A 15,702-nucleotide genomic window follows, 5' to 3' on the forward strand; every position below is an offset into this window, starting at 1 on the left:
AGCCAAGATAGCTCCAAAACGCCACATGTACAGGACATTAGCACATAGTAAACCGTACCCGTTGGTTTTACTGTCCATGTAATGCTTGAAAACACAGCTTGTAAACTCTGAATGTTTTTTCATGAATGGACTGTCCTCTGGACATTTTGGAAGTCTGGGGTCATTTGGTCTGTGACTGAGTCCTCCACAGGGAGCAATGAAAATTATTGTCTGTGACATAAATGTCTCAATAATTAAAGTATAATGTCTGTAACAAGGTGAATTCCATAGCCATGCAGATCTGATTAAACTCTTCAGGACCTTGTATATATTTGTGATGCTGTAAAACATATCCTAATTTATCACATGTCTTAAATAGTAGTAAGCGATGCTGGCTCTTAGAGACGTGCTCCTAGAGGTATTTGATGGATAAGAAGGGTTATCAATCAAAATATGTGGAATGACTGCATATGCATATTTCCCTACTAAAAAGAGTGCAAATGGTTTTATTTTGATTATGTAACCTCCAATTGTGTAGTAAAAATGCTCTAAAGGTTATAACGGCTTAATACATTTGGGCCAGTTCAATGAAGGACCATAAAGTGGGCCATTGGGAAGGCTCTCATTCTATGTCTGCAGGAAGATAGAATTCTCTGCCCACGGCGGATCCATTAAACCAGGCATAGGCAAACTACACCCCCCCGGGCCATACACCACCCGTTAGGCTTTTTTATCTAGGCCGGTGAACTCTGTCTCTACTTTAGTGGCTCCGCTGAAGTCGAGAGAGAGTTCAACAGGCCGGATAAAACGGGCCCCAGTCCCCCTGAGCAGGGTCAGGAGAATGACCCCGCTGGGGGGCCGCACCAGCCTGAGCCATAGACCATGTCCCCTGTACAAATCCTGGGCTCGGGGAAGTGGGCGGAACAATCTGCCCACTCTCCCTTTGCAGGCTCAGATCTGTGATGGGAGAGTGGGCAGGGTTATGCTATCATGACATCACATTCAGTGGCGTCATGATGCATAACCCCGCCTACTCTCCCATCGGCCCAGACCCGGAAAAAGTTTGCCCGCCCCCGCATTAGACAGAGGATGACAGCTTTCTTCAGATGCTTCTGGGACAGGCATTTCGCTTCATAACAAATTGAAGATATCTTGTTCTATAATCATCAGTCTGTTTATACACCGACCACCTAGGATTTAGGTTAATGATGGGGTTGTGCCATACATTTGAAAGAGAACCGCTCTGCACTTATAATGATGAATCATAACCTTACAAGGAATATTTCACTTACCTTACTAAATGCGGTGAAAGATCACTTTGTGAGCAAACTGTGTTTCCTATTTAGTAAATCATACACATATATCTGCTGCATCCACATAGGCAATTGTAATATTTATTTATTTGCAGTAGTTAAACATATGAAATGTGTTATATAGTCACCTCAATGATACTTGGTACTGAAGCCAAAGTCAGTGCCAAGTCATGAGCTCACCAGGAAATAGCCAACCCCCAGTATTTGCTCTGTGGGACAGGGAGCAGCAGGAGCAGTCATGCCTAATAATATTTGTACTTTCAGCTTGCAGGATTAGCAAAGTTGTGTTCTTAGCAGTACTGTCCCAGGTATCCATAAACACTTCTTATAGATTTATGTATATTGGATAACACTTCTTACAGATTTATGTATATTTAATATTTCTTTATTTACCATTTTTAAATCTTAGGTCATGAGAGAGTATATTGATCTATAAAATGCTTAAAGAGTATATTTGAGCAAAAGCAGGTCAAACATATGCAGTACATCTGTGCTCATTTCCTTTACATTGCTGTCTCTGCTACACAAATCAAAAAGGGTTCTATTTATAAAATAGGGAATCAGACATTCCCTGGTGGGAATCTTCCAGGTCCATGTGTTTCAAAGGCAGTAGATATAGGGGAGGTAAATGAGTTACCTTATGGGGTATTTTTATACAACCAACCTCCTTATGACACAATAGAAAAGACCAGTAAACCTGATAAAATCAAATGTACAGAGTTCGTTTTTTCATGGTTGATCATTTAATCTTGCAGATCGCTAAAAGATCATTGTTGTAATTAATAATATTATTATTATTAATAATAATATTAATAAGCAGGATTTATATAGCGCCATTATATTACGCAGCGCTGTACATTAAATAGGGGTTGCAAATGACAAACAAATACAGACAGTGACACAGGAGGAGAGGACCCTGCCCCGAAGAGCTTACAATCTAGGAGATGGGGGGAAGTATCACACAATAGGAGAGGAGATTTGGAATGGTGGCAGTAGTAACGGTTTCAAAAGACAGAAGAAGATGGGTAGGCAAGTTTGAAAAAATGGGTTTTGATTGCTCTTTAAAATGAGCAGAAAGTAGAAGCAAGCCGAATAGGACGAGGAAGACCATTCCAGAGAGTTAGGGCAGCTCTAGAAAAGTCTTGAAGCCGAGCGTGTGATGAGGTTATGAGTGAGGAAGTCATTAGTAGGTCATTGGAGGAGAGAAGAGAGCGGCTAGGGGGGTATTTTTTTTACCAGGTCAGAAAGGTAAGTGGGACAAGAACTCTGGAGGGATTTGAAGGCAAAGCACAGGAGCTTGAATTTGATTCTAAGATGAAATTCTGCTGGCTTTGTTAAAGCACAACTTTAAAAAAAAAAAATGAATTACCTTTACTTTTGAAAAGCCCTTGCCCCTTCTTCATTTTGATTCTGTGGCATTCCAACTTCCTTCTTCTTCCTGGCATGGACGGGACACCAAACGCAGCCATCTGCTTCCTTCTGCTTCCAGATTCTGCTTACATCACCTGATCTCGCACTGCGCAAACGCAGGATCAGGTGATGTGTCTTTCTCCTCTAAAAAAAGTGCTAATCTCACTGCTCAGTTTTAGGAATGCTCCTGGAATATGTGTATGTACCCCAGGGGGCTGTGGGTTTCCCCTTCAGTCTTTTCTATCATTGCCTAAAGACAAAAGAGGAAAGGTTCTCCCTCCAAAAAAAAAAATTCATAAAATGATATTATTTTATTATTAATATACTACCGGTAATATGCAATATTTGATTGAAAGGGTTAGCCACTCTTTTATATAATGTTGAAAAAATGTGATGATAGGTCCGCTTTAAGTAGCACAGGCCCCAAATCTATAAAGACAGCAATAAATGAGAGGTCATCAGCCACATCCCAAGGAACCTTTACCAACCTCTGAAGGGACCCTAGGGTTCACAGAGCCCTGGGTGGGAATGGTTGGAATAGCAGGTATGTAAAAACTAGAAACAAAAATATCCTCCAAATGCGTAAATCCACCTGGCCTTTGAGAAACAAAGTTGAATAATATACCCTGCACTGGAATTTGCTCCAATTAGTGGATCTGTCTCAAACTGTTTCATTTCTGGTTGTTTGCCAAAGTTTTACAGACGGCGACAAAAGAGCTCCTCAATCTAAACAGCTCATCATATTACCAAAAATAGTGAGTTTCTGCATGAGTGGCTCCTTTATTTGCCCAGGGTAGTGTGCAGCAATTATGTGGATCAGTATATGACAGGCCTTTCTTCCAGCCACTCCTTGATTAACCCATTTCTTAGAACATTGTTCATATAATGCCTCTCTTCCATTTACACAAGTAAACAGAGAACAGGTTCTGCAAGAATAACATCTCAGCTCTGCAAGAAGGACAAAACAGTGTAAAGCTCAAGCTGAAGCGATCAGGTGTCCTTCTTTTGTGTCACTTCAGTTGTTTGCGGCAATGGGAATGTGGCAGCCCAAAAAAGAAAAATCGGCTCTCGAGCAGAGGTCATCCAGGAAATCACAGGCACAATAAGGCAACCTAATCCTACTCTTGAAGGGACATGGTCAGATTGGTGTTATTTTAGCTCTATTCACAACACCTCTTGATGATACAGTGACATTAACAAGCATATATTCCTGACAAAAGGAGGCAAAGACTGACAAATGGGAACACTCCACCCCTAATATTACCTCATTTGTAGTCTGGGTATTATTTTATTTCAAACAAAATCCTTGTTTTCATTTTTTAATCTGCTGTTGTATCCCAGTGATGCTGGTTTTCTATAGCATTTTTGCAGCCACTTTAGTAAGGGCTGGTGGCATTTCTTAGGTTGGGATTCTAATGGTGACAACTGAGGACCATGTCTACATAATGAGCCAAGACTGGAGACTATCATGGAATAGATATGGTCCAGGACTGAAAATTTCTGACAACTAATAGCAAATTATTTTTAGGAAGTCCTTTCTAGGTGAGCTAGATGACCGATGTTCACCCAATAGGCCTAATTTATTAAAACTCTCCAAGGCTGGAGAGGTCACAATTTTATCAGTGAAGTTGGATGATCCAGCAAACCTGGAATGGATTTCTTAAAAGTCATTGCTATTTGTTAGCAAATGTTTTCAATCCGGGACCACATCAATTTCAGGTTTGCTGGATCACCCATCTTCATTGATGAAAGTGTATTCTCTCCAACCTTTGAGAGCTTTAATAAATCAGACCCAATGTGTATTGAAATGATCACCTTTAGAGTCAATTGAAAGCCCATGTGACAATGCCAGGGCATTACTGTGAGAATAGGGCAGAACATTTTTGCCTACCAAAAGAACTGCTTAAAAAAGTTCATCATAGGAGGGTTACCAGTTATTAATTATTATTATTACATTCATTATTTAGGTCATTTGATCTGACACTAAACTAAAATGGCCTTATGTTATATAAATGAGCGAGATAAGGGCGGAATATTGTTGTCCTATAGAAGGAAGTGCCCAAAAAGGTCTTTCATAGTAGGATCAACAGGTATTATTATTGTCATTATAAGTAATAATAAATTATTTAGGTAGGGTAACTAGTCTAACACAAAAATAAAATTGCTTATTGTTATATAAGTGGCACAGTGAAGGGTGCAGAGTACAACAAAACTGTCTCCACAGCCTGTTCTTCTAATGTGTTCAATGTGGGGCAATACCCGGGTCGATCCCTGTCTAGATGCCTTTTTTATTTCAACAAGTATTAATTGTAACCAATTATATAGTCTAATATATATTATCATATACCTCTTTTAATTGCCAGTTTTGAATTCTATCTTTGGGTGGAACAGTCTGCTCTCTAAGCTGGGTGGAGATGGTGAACATACAGGCTGTTTGAAGGCCTCCTTATATTAGCCCTGTATTATTTTTAACTTAAACATACAATTAAACATTTCAGATCAGGAAGGTTAACCTCAAATGAAACAGAAGGTCCAAATGAACTGAATAAATCTTCAAATGGGCCACCTCGTGTCTACTGAGTACAGCACCTAGTTAAATAAAAACCACTTTGATGTATTACTATTACAATAATAAATGAATCTTACAACATATTGTCCCAGAGAAAAGATCCATCAAACATTTCTAAAGGCATTCAGCTGCAAAATGATGTAAGCAACTGCAATCTGCATCAACTGGAGAACAGCTGGAGGCTTTTAACCCAAGAAGGGCCGTAGGGAAGCAGCAAGAGCACCGCACCAGTATGACGTACCTGGTGTAGATATTTTTGGCATGGTTTTATGAGGACATGGACTTTACCCTTTATCTCTTTAAAAATGTTTTTTTCTGTAATCAAAAAACGTATTATCGGTAAAAATTATTTTTTTTACTGACAGTTTCATCACTGAGTAAACAAAAAGTGTAATTAGATGCCTTGTTTGAGAGCGTGAGAATTCCACTTCTCTCCATGCGGACTGTTAACAACACGTTCTGGAAGTTTCAGGGTTTGGTTTATATCTTCTCCCCAGAGGTTGCTCTCCATCTTTTATCATCCCATTCAAAGGAAAAGACTCAATCTCCCTTGGAAATGAGCTCATTTGTTCAGATCTGCAGGGAATAAGATTTAGTCTATTGTTATTGAAAATATTCTTTTACTTCACGTAGCAATCATTAATCAAGAGCCCATGTAACGATTTGCAAAAAAAAGCTCGGCCAACAATGAGGCGAAACTTCTGGGATTGTCATTTTCTACAACTTTTAGAGCGGAAGAAAAAAATAGTAAAACCACTAATTGTACCAATGGTGAGAAAGTCCAGTGGTACATTTTAATAAGGGTAAGTTTGGTTGAACGCCTGGGACATTTCTCTTTTTTCAACCTAACTATGTATTCTGGGCAGTAGACGTAAAATCTGATACTTGCGGGTGTCCAAGCTTAGTACTTGGCTTGCATCTCTAAAGTTGAATTTCAGGCAAACATCTAAATAATCAGATAAATTGTTCTTCTGGCTCTAGAATTTGTAATTCTTTGTGATCCAGGCACCCCTGCCAGACACCACATCTGTGTCAGTGACCTCACTTATCTCTGCAGCAGTTTAGTAACACAACTTGGTCGAGGACCCACTCCCAGCTTGCTGCTTAAATAAATAAGGAAAAGCAGCAGATTAAATTCACTATCCTTGCATTCTCATATCCTGCAAGCATGTTTACATTTTTCTTTGGCTGGGCTGGTTATTATTATTTTTAATAATATTAAACAGGATTTTTATAGCGCCAACATATTACGCAGCGCTGTACATTAAATAGAGATTGCAAATGATAGACTAATACAGACAATGCTATAGGAGGAGAGGACCCTGCCCCGAGGAGCTTACAATCTAGTAAAAATGTCTCTGGGAAAGGGTAGCTGCCTGGATGCTGTTTAAGAGATAATTCGGGAACAGCTATTTTCTTCTATGAGATAAATGTTTCCAGTGCTGCACATAAAGATATGCATAAAGATATATTCTAAAAGAAATAGTACTTGTATTAAAAAAAAGATTTAAAATATTAATATTAAAAATTAACACAAAGTTAGGCTATTAGATTATTATTATTCATTGTTTTGCAAGAGGTTTGGCTTTAATAGTTTTGCTTTACTGCATTGAACATTTCCTGCAATGTCTGCTGGGGTTAAAATGTCACCCCACTGCTCTTGAATTCCTCCTGATCTCTGATTCCTTCATAAAAATTGATTCTCCATAAAAAGCACTGAAATCTTTATGGTAATTCATACCCAGGTCATGGATGTAGTGTGCATCCTTATATCAGGGGGTCCTGAAATTTGGGGGGTCTCTTAAAAATTACATTTAGAATTATGACCTTTAAAAGAAGTATAAATGTGTAGTTTTATAAGGAAAGGGGTTATAAAACACTATGGGGCTAATTTATGAAAGCTTTCCAAGGCTGGAGAGGATACACTTTCATGGGTGAAGCTGGGTGATCCAGAAAACCTGGGATAGATTTCCTAAAAGTAATTTGCTATTTGTTAGTAAATATTTTAAATCCTAAACTAAAATCCTAAAACAGGTTTGCTTGGTCACCCAGGTTCACTGATGAAAGTCTATCCTCTCCAGCCTTGGAGAGCTTTAATAAATCAGACCCTATAAAAACCCTAAACATTGAATAAGTGTCCCCCTGCCTGTATTACCAATCATTAGGAAATATTCCTATAACTAGAATGGAAAAATTTAAAGAATTATGATAATTTATTTAGGCGCTCGGTCACAAATACCAGACCTGTGCTGGTCAAGTGGATAAAATGTTTCCGTTTATGTTCTTGACCCCTAACCTTAAACTAAACCTTAAATTGACCCTCTCCTCTAACCCTCCCTGTTCATCAATGTCCAAAAAATTAACTAATCACCTAGGAGGGGTTTAATACAAAATCAGGGGTTTGACTTGAGCATAAAAATAAAGTGGAAAAATTGGCCAACATTTTGGCCAGAATATGCAGCGTTTTATCCCAATATGGCAGACTTATCTGCCAAAAGGTTTCCTTTAGCACTGTTGGTGCTTCTTTCTTTGCCTGGCCTTCTCCGTTTGGATTTCTCAGCCATCTTAATTTGCGCTATCTGGATGATGTAACTCATAATATGAGTTTATTGCGAACCTACTTACATATTACTTACCATATTCTTTGCTCATAAACGTTTCATCCTGGGTCCAGAGTTGATGCTAGTCCACCAATGTTGCACCTCTTTGCTGATTGTGTGGGTGCTCCCTCGCTAATATCAGCATATACAATACAGGACCAGCAGATTCTAGAGCTGCACCAAAGAACAAGCAAGAAATAAGTTGATTATTGCTCTACTTTTTACCCCATTTTTTTTCCATTAGACTAAACAAACATTTAACCTGGGGGGAGCCCATAAATTATTTGAAAATGTTTGGAAAACTTTGAACTATGTAAAAACTAACGTAAGACTAATGTTCACAGTTTGTGGCTAATGTTTCCTCTAATGTTCCCTGTAACTTCTAGTTATTACTTTGGCCTTGCTACGTCCGATGAGTGTGTTTGTGAGTCAAAGTATTGTAGACAGACAGACATCACTCAATAACACACAGCTGTGCTGCCAGGGAGGGGTGAAATGCAACATCCTTTCAAAGCTGCAAAGTCTCTACTTATCCTCCAAGGTGTGATTAACTTTCTAACACAGTTTTGAATTTAGGAATTTTTTTTTCACAGGGATATCCTGTTTCTGAGCAATCTGTGCTTTCCAGTCATTATTAAGAGTATTCAAAAGGTGTAAGCATCTTTGTAAAGGCATTAGTGGAACTGGGACAACGGTGAATAGGGTAGAGGGCCTGTAACAATGTAAAACAGTGTTTGTTTGTTTTTATTTTTGGCAGCCAACATAGACCATATGTTTGTGCTTAATGTTTCCTGTGCCGCAATGTGGCATGGGATTATTCCAGAGTTACCCTAATCCCCTAATCATATCACAGTATCCTAATCAAATTACTCCTATTTGTGTTTGTTAATATTAATAAAATGTATAATTAGTTAATAATATTTTATTTTTAACACAGTGAGAAAGTAGGACCATGCCAAAATATTATTACCGAGTATTTATATAGTGCCATCATATTATGCAGCGATGTACAAAGTTCATAGTCTGTCACTAGCTGTTCCTCAATGGAGCTCACAATCTAATGTCCCTACCATAGTCAAATGTCTTTATTACAGTCTAAAGTCAATTTTTGGGGGGAAGCCAAATACCCTAACTGCATGTTTTTGGACTGTGGAAGAAAACCAGAGAACCCGGAGGAAACCCACGCAGATACGAGGAGAACCTTCAAATTCTATGCAGATAGTGTCCTGGCTGGATTCGAACCTAGGACCTTGTGCTGCAAAGGCCAAAATACTAACCAACTGAGCTACCATGCTCATAATGGAAGAGGTAGGGAAGCCTTTGAAAAAATAGGTACGGGAGATAGCACAATAGCTAATGAGTAATGGATATGTGTTTATATTTCTCATGTAGAGAACACTTTCTTTTTTCATCAGGTGATTTTTATTGTGAAGAAACGTTCCTTACATTTTCTTTTGCATTGTTACAGAGTCAAACAGAGCAAAGTACACATACAGAAAAAAAGATGGAAAAATAAGACTTTGCCATACATATTTAACAAGAAGTACAGAAAAGAGAACATTGAACTACAAATAAACTGGTTTACTACACTGAGTCAACAGTTGACATGGTCATTTATCTTCTACACAGATTATTTTTCAATACCTATAAATACAGTGAGCTAAAACATGAACACTGTTACATTCTGTTTTTAGTTTTTTTTTTTTGTTATTAAAGGGAAGGTATCATGATTAGATAAAATAAAATACTTCCTTTTTATTAAAAACTGTATGATTTTTTTTAATGGTGTCACATCAAATGATCCCCCATGGGGTTTATCTTGAACGCAATCCCTACAGAATATTTCAATTGAGTATTCTATCTATCACTTGCAAGGAGGTGGCATCACGTTATTATTTTATGATGTTTTTGGGAGTTATACACACACTAGATTTGTGTCATTTGATACAATCATTTATTATCCCTTTGGGCAAACTTCTAGAGTTGGTGGCTGTCCACTGACGAGCCAAATCACTATATAAATATTTATATAAACACTTTTAACAATTAGTTCAATGCTATGGGGAAACACAGCTAAAACAGGGAATCTGGAATTCCCTCATACATTCCTTGGTAGGAATCTTCCAGATTCATGTGTTTCATTGGCAGTAATTGATTCCCACCTGGCAATGTTTAAGGAAATGTCAGATTCTTTTTTTTTTATAAATTAAGCCCTGTGAATAGAAGTGAATATTACCGGGGTAAAATCCTCTTCTTCTGATGATTGACAGGTATGTTCCATTTCTCGAAGTATGTTCATAGTTGTTCTATAACAGGGGTCGCCAGCGGTGGTCCGTGAGACCACCCTGTACGCATCGCAGGCTCAGGGAAGTAAGTGGGTTGTGTCTCTGGACAGGCTCAGACCTATGATGGCAGAGTGGGTGGGTTCTGGCATCATGACATCACTATGGAGGAAGTTTGAATGACACCCGGCTCCCCCGCGCATACCCAGTTCGAAGCCGGTAAATTTAGTGGTCTGTGGGTCCAAAAAGGTTGGCGACCACTGTCCTATGATACATTACATTTTACTTCATGTAGTTCAACTCACTGTATCATTCCTTGATAAAATACTTCTAAATGAATATTCCAATTATTTATACCTTCAAAAAATTTCCCTCATGAAGACATGGTGGAACTTTTAGTTCTTTAACAGATGGTGTGCACAGGTTTATTTTGCGCCTTTAAGTAGAGATCTGAGTTCCCCCAAAAAACTCCTGAGCCATAAGCTATTGAATAAACTCATGCTTTTCTAAAGGGCAGCTTGTTAACTGCAGATTTTTTCCCAATTTTTAAGAGCCTAAAGAGAAAAAAAAGCTTTTAGAAAGAGCCACTCAACATGGATTAGCTAGAAATTGACTGAATGACCCGAAACCCATCTCTGAAGTTGACCTTTGACTCGCAGGTCATATATTCCTTCATCTTTTTTTTTCTTTTACCTTGTAGCTAAAGAAATCCAAAGGCAAGCAACAAAAGCCAGTGTTCTTTCTTTCAGCCAATGTTGTCTTCATGAGGTTGTTGTGACAAATAGTGGAAAAAGAAAAGTTTATTGTTTCAGCTGTTAAAATTAAGAGAAAAGAGAGGGAGGGGAAGGTGAGCCATAGCAGGGTAAATATTGCTGAAAGGAAAGGGATCATTTCTTAAGGAGGGGTCTGCTCTGCTAAGGTTTTGCAAACATATAAAAATCAGTGATTTGCACAGTATATTGTAAGACTGGATTTCTTATGGGATACATTTTTTTAAAGCAATACAGCAAAATACTTTTTTTTCTTCAACTTGAACTTGAACCTTGACATTCGGAATTCCAGGCCAAGGGTTGAGCTGTAATAGAGGTATTCAGACTGCAGAAAGGGTTTGTTTGACAGTGTAGGTGAGAAGATAAGAAAAGTTACTTGCTAAACGTAAGGTAATATTTAGATTGAGCTGCCCCAGATACCCCTCATAGTGAAGGCTATTATTATAAGCTCCGCTCCTTGTGTCATGCAATTATTTTATTACAAACAAAAGCTTATTATTGGAGGGCATAGGGACTCCGCTTTTTATTCTCAGCTGTTTTTTCACTATAAGGACCCATATTTCTCAGTTGTGCCTGATTTGGAGAGACAGTCCCCATTGCAGAACCAATCCCCTCTGTCCCTATGTTTTCATAGATTGTCCATCTAGGTGGATATATAAATCTCCATAACAATGTATTAATTTATTATCAAACAAATCTATTTACACTAATACTTTAAAGTTTGCAAAATAAGGGGATGGCAGAGGTGTGCCATTTGTTCATATACTAAAATGTCGCTATTTCCTATTGCCAAAATATTTTTTAGTTGTATTTAAGATTTTCCCCCCACACTTCTCAATGGAAGACACATAACTAAATACTTACCTACTTACTTACGCCTCTGGAGATCATCACTGTATGAAACTAGTTAATACTGCACAACATTTGTACAAAAAATCATGGCAGCATTCAACTATTACTACTACGTGATCCATGTTGTGGTGAATTCTGTTTGGACCTATTTGTGTAAAGGCTGTGTAACACCAGGCAGAACAACACATTGAAGATTTCCAACACCAATCTGAATAAATTTATCCCTGTGGCTTGCACTGAGGGTAATGAGTACAAACAGTGAGAATGCTCATATGGCATAAGTGGCGCCAAAAACCAACAACCACATTAATAGCAATAAGCAGCATGAAACATGTGTATGAAAGCTAGTATGAATCAGCAAAAGATACAAGTTAAACAATAAAATTCCAAAACTAATCCTGCATGAAGGCCAACTTCACGCCTATAAAACATTGAGCAGATACAGCCCTGTAAAAGTGCTGCTGATACTAAACTCAAGATAGTGGCACTCAAAAGGAGTCCCAAGGCTTTTGGGAGGAAGGCTTCACAGGAAAACATGCAAACATTATATTAAAGCCCGTGCTCAGATCATGTACACTAGTTATTATATCTTTGAGCATTAAAAGCATGTTAATCAAGCCCTCATCGATCTCTATATCCATGATCATTATGCAAAAACAATTTTAAAGTTCACAACATAGGCTTAGCTATAAAACAGAATCTTGGCAGGCAGCCAGCCCTTTAAATGATGTTACCAGCTGATGTTTCTAAGCTGTTAGAAACTAACTAAAACCCAACTAAACTCTTTTTTGTATTTCTGGAAGATCTTTTAGAAGCTGTAACTTCTAATAAAAAGCAGCTACAGTAAGGGGTGGATTGTTTTAAAGCTGGCCAGATATCTTCAAATACTTTAATATTCGTAACCTGAATACAGGTGCACATTATTATTATTATCTTGTATTTATACAGCTAAGGCCAATTTTGATGAAAAAACAACTGATTTAGTAGTATTGTTTTGGGAACATCATGCAGGGTGTGCGTGGGCACCAAGATTTGAACCTGTGCTTCAAAAGCAAAAGTGCTGGCCATATGGGAAGATTCTTTATAAAACAAATGGCCTTGCAACAGGGTCTCTTTAAAACTTTCTTATTAGCTAACAAAGATGCTTGGAGCCTTTTTATGACTTCTCTGGCACTCCCGGCATACACAATCAGCAGGGGATGGAGGAAGGAGGAGTTACCAACATTTGCTGATCATTTCCATTGCTTCCTATAGCTTTGTTTAGTCCAAGAAGCCCTGCTGCCCATTAATAACAATGTCACACACAGAAATACTTTAGGACGTAAACTATACTAATCCGACTCCACAATGTAACTGTCTGCACACTAATTTGTTCTCAGCTTGCATGATGTGGGCAAATCAGTTCACTGCTGATTAATAAAACGCAGCAGGAACAAACATTTTTGTGGTTCATTATTGTCCAAAGTCATACAATGCCGTGTTCCCAGTCTCATCCCACAGTCTGCTTCCTGGAAATAAATTTGTATTATTAGGACAGTTACCTTATATCACATCTTCTTTTTTCCAGGCTTGTCCGATGAAATATTGCTCAAGTGTACAAAATGTTTTCTATAAAGATGTTACATATTTTAAGGAATGTGTAACTCCCTTGTTAAAAAAAAATATTCCATTTCTGAAACTTTCCATTATATTTTGGCAGCATAAAAACACAATCATTCTGAAGTGTATTTGAACGGAAAGCATTATTATTTGCCCAGATTGATAATAAGACCATTCGCCAGAGCTGATGAAAAACATTAAATCATTTATAGATTCTTTCATCTCCATTTTCTGCGGTCTATTTATAATATCTTTACCAAAAGTTTAATGAATACCAAAATTTCAATAAAGTTTTACACTGTAAATTAAAAATATATGAATCAGGAGTAAGTTGATTCCCACATATTCTAATTACATTTGGTGTGAGATCTTTTAATAGATTAAGAATCCAATTTTTATGTATTGTCCCTGACACTTAAGGCAATATTCTCACAAAAGTCTATTTATAAATGTCTTCACCCAAAGTTCAATATTTACGCCAAATTTACCCATTTCAACTTAAAAATATATGAAGTTAATATCATGAATTAAAGTTGATCTATACATCTTCTAATTGAATTCAGTGCGGAAAATATGAGTGGCTCAGCCATTAGCACTTTCGACTTTGCAGCACTTGGGTCCCAGGCTTCAATCTCAGCCAGGATCCTGTCTATCTGTTTACTTCCAATATCCCCAAAACATGCACGTAGGTTTATTGGTCTCCCCCCCCCCCCAAATTTGACCTTTAGTCAGTTTGACCCTAAGTCAATTTGACCCTAAATTAGACTATTTAGTGATACATGACTATGGTAGGGACATTTAGATTGTGAGCTCCTTTGAGGGACAGCTGGTGATATGACTATGGACTTTGCAAGGTTCTGTGTAATATGTTGGTGCTATATAAACACTGGATAACATTATATATATATATATATATATATATATTTTTATATATATATATATATATATATATATATATATAGTTTGTAAATATTTTCATGTTTTTATTGTCTCATTATTTCGAGTATAGTCATCTTAGGACCAATATACATAAACACATAGGACCTGATTTTTTAAAGCTCTCCAAGGCTGGAGAGAATACACTTTCAGAAGTGAAGCTGGGTTATTCAGAAAACATGGAATGGATTTTTAAAAATCATTTGCCATTTGCTAGCAAACGTTTTGAATCCTGGACCAGATCCATTACAGATTTTCTGGAACACCCAGCTTCACTGATGAAAGTGTATCCTCTCCAGCCTTGGAGAGCTTTAATAAATCAGGGCCATAGTCTTAACAAAAAAAATGAAAGAACTATTAGGACCACAGCAACCCAGTAAATTAAAAAGACTAAAATAAGATTGATCTCTAACAAAAAATAAAACAAAGCTATAGATGTGATGTGCTCCTAGATCTTGTCTTTCTTTGTCAAATATTTCAATTTAGTTCATTTGGGGACAGCAAAAAAAAAAAAAAAACAAAAAAAAAAAAAAACTTGTAATAAATAGCAGATTTGCATTGATGATAGCTGATGCTTATCTTGAGATTAAGGATTTTAGGTTTTTTTGTGTGCATGCTCCAAATTGCTATTGGCAGAGATGTATAGGAGAGATGGCCAAGAGATGTGAGAAGAATGATGATTGCTGTAAAATGTTTTGCAGGGAAACAAATGGGATAAGTGTCAGCTTTTGACGTCCATGTTGTCCTGCACATTTACTCCTCTGGACTACATCAGTTAGTGTTCACATTGTGCCTAACCAATTAAAGCAGATCTGTAAATATACGTTAGCTGAACCTGTGATATACTGTATAGTGCCAAGATGTTTGCTTGCACATGATTGTATGGCAATCAGTGATTTAATTCAATCTCTAAAGTATGTCACATTTCCCTTGTGGTGGAATAATTCACTTTGCTTTGAACGGCCTTTTATAAATCATTCAATCAATATTGTATCCCTGGCATTAGAATGTACTGAAGCCATGACAGCCAGGCAGTTAGCTCCTTCAGAAGAAGTCAGCTATGGCAGCCTCCATATTTCCCACAGTACAGTTGTCCTTTAAGGCATGTACATCGTGTAGGTATTTACAAAGATAATTCGATGACGCCAGGGGATAAATCCCACCTGGAAGTGAATCATTGCCGAGTTATTGTGACAACGTCCTGTGCTCAATGGGAAGCTGCCTGCTAGTAACACAGCCATGAGCTCAGACCGGAGAACCCTGGGGACTGCCAAGCCTTCCACTCACACTGGAGCAAATTTAGCATTGTTTCTGGAAGAGAATTCTGTGTCTAATTTGTTTTGTCTCCACTAGAGAAAACTTCCAGTGGTAACAAGCTGGCTGGATCCCGGG

General features: G+C 37.7%; 2 long non-coding RNA genes across 2 annotated transcripts in view; one reads left to right on the plus strand and one right to left on the minus strand.

The window, feature by feature from the left end:
• Nucleotides 1-9,490, plus strand: part of LOC140329478 (uncharacterized) — a 69,160-nt gene extending 59,670 nt beyond the window's left edge. The window contains exon 3 of the long non-coding RNA XR_011920490.1: nt 9,340-9,490. This is a non-coding gene — a long non-coding RNA (uncharacterized lncRNA). The remainder of the gene's footprint in view (nt 1-9,339) is intronic.
• On the minus strand, nt 5,096-13,522 carry LOC140329475 (uncharacterized). The gene is made up of 3 exons (XR_011920487.1): nt 13,317-13,522; nt 7,908-8,045; nt 5,096-5,847 (listed from the first exon to the last, which is right to left on the minus strand). It is a non-coding gene; the product is annotated as an uncharacterized lncRNA (long non-coding RNA).
• Between the last annotated feature and the right edge of the window lie 2,180 nt (nt 13,523-15,702).

Source organism: Pyxicephalus adspersus, chromosome 4 (assembly GCF_032062135.1).
Source record: "Pyxicephalus adspersus chromosome 4, UCB_Pads_2.0, whole genome shotgun sequence".
NCBI lineage: Eukaryota > Metazoa > Chordata > Amphibia > Anura > Pyxicephalidae > Pyxicephalus > Pyxicephalus adspersus.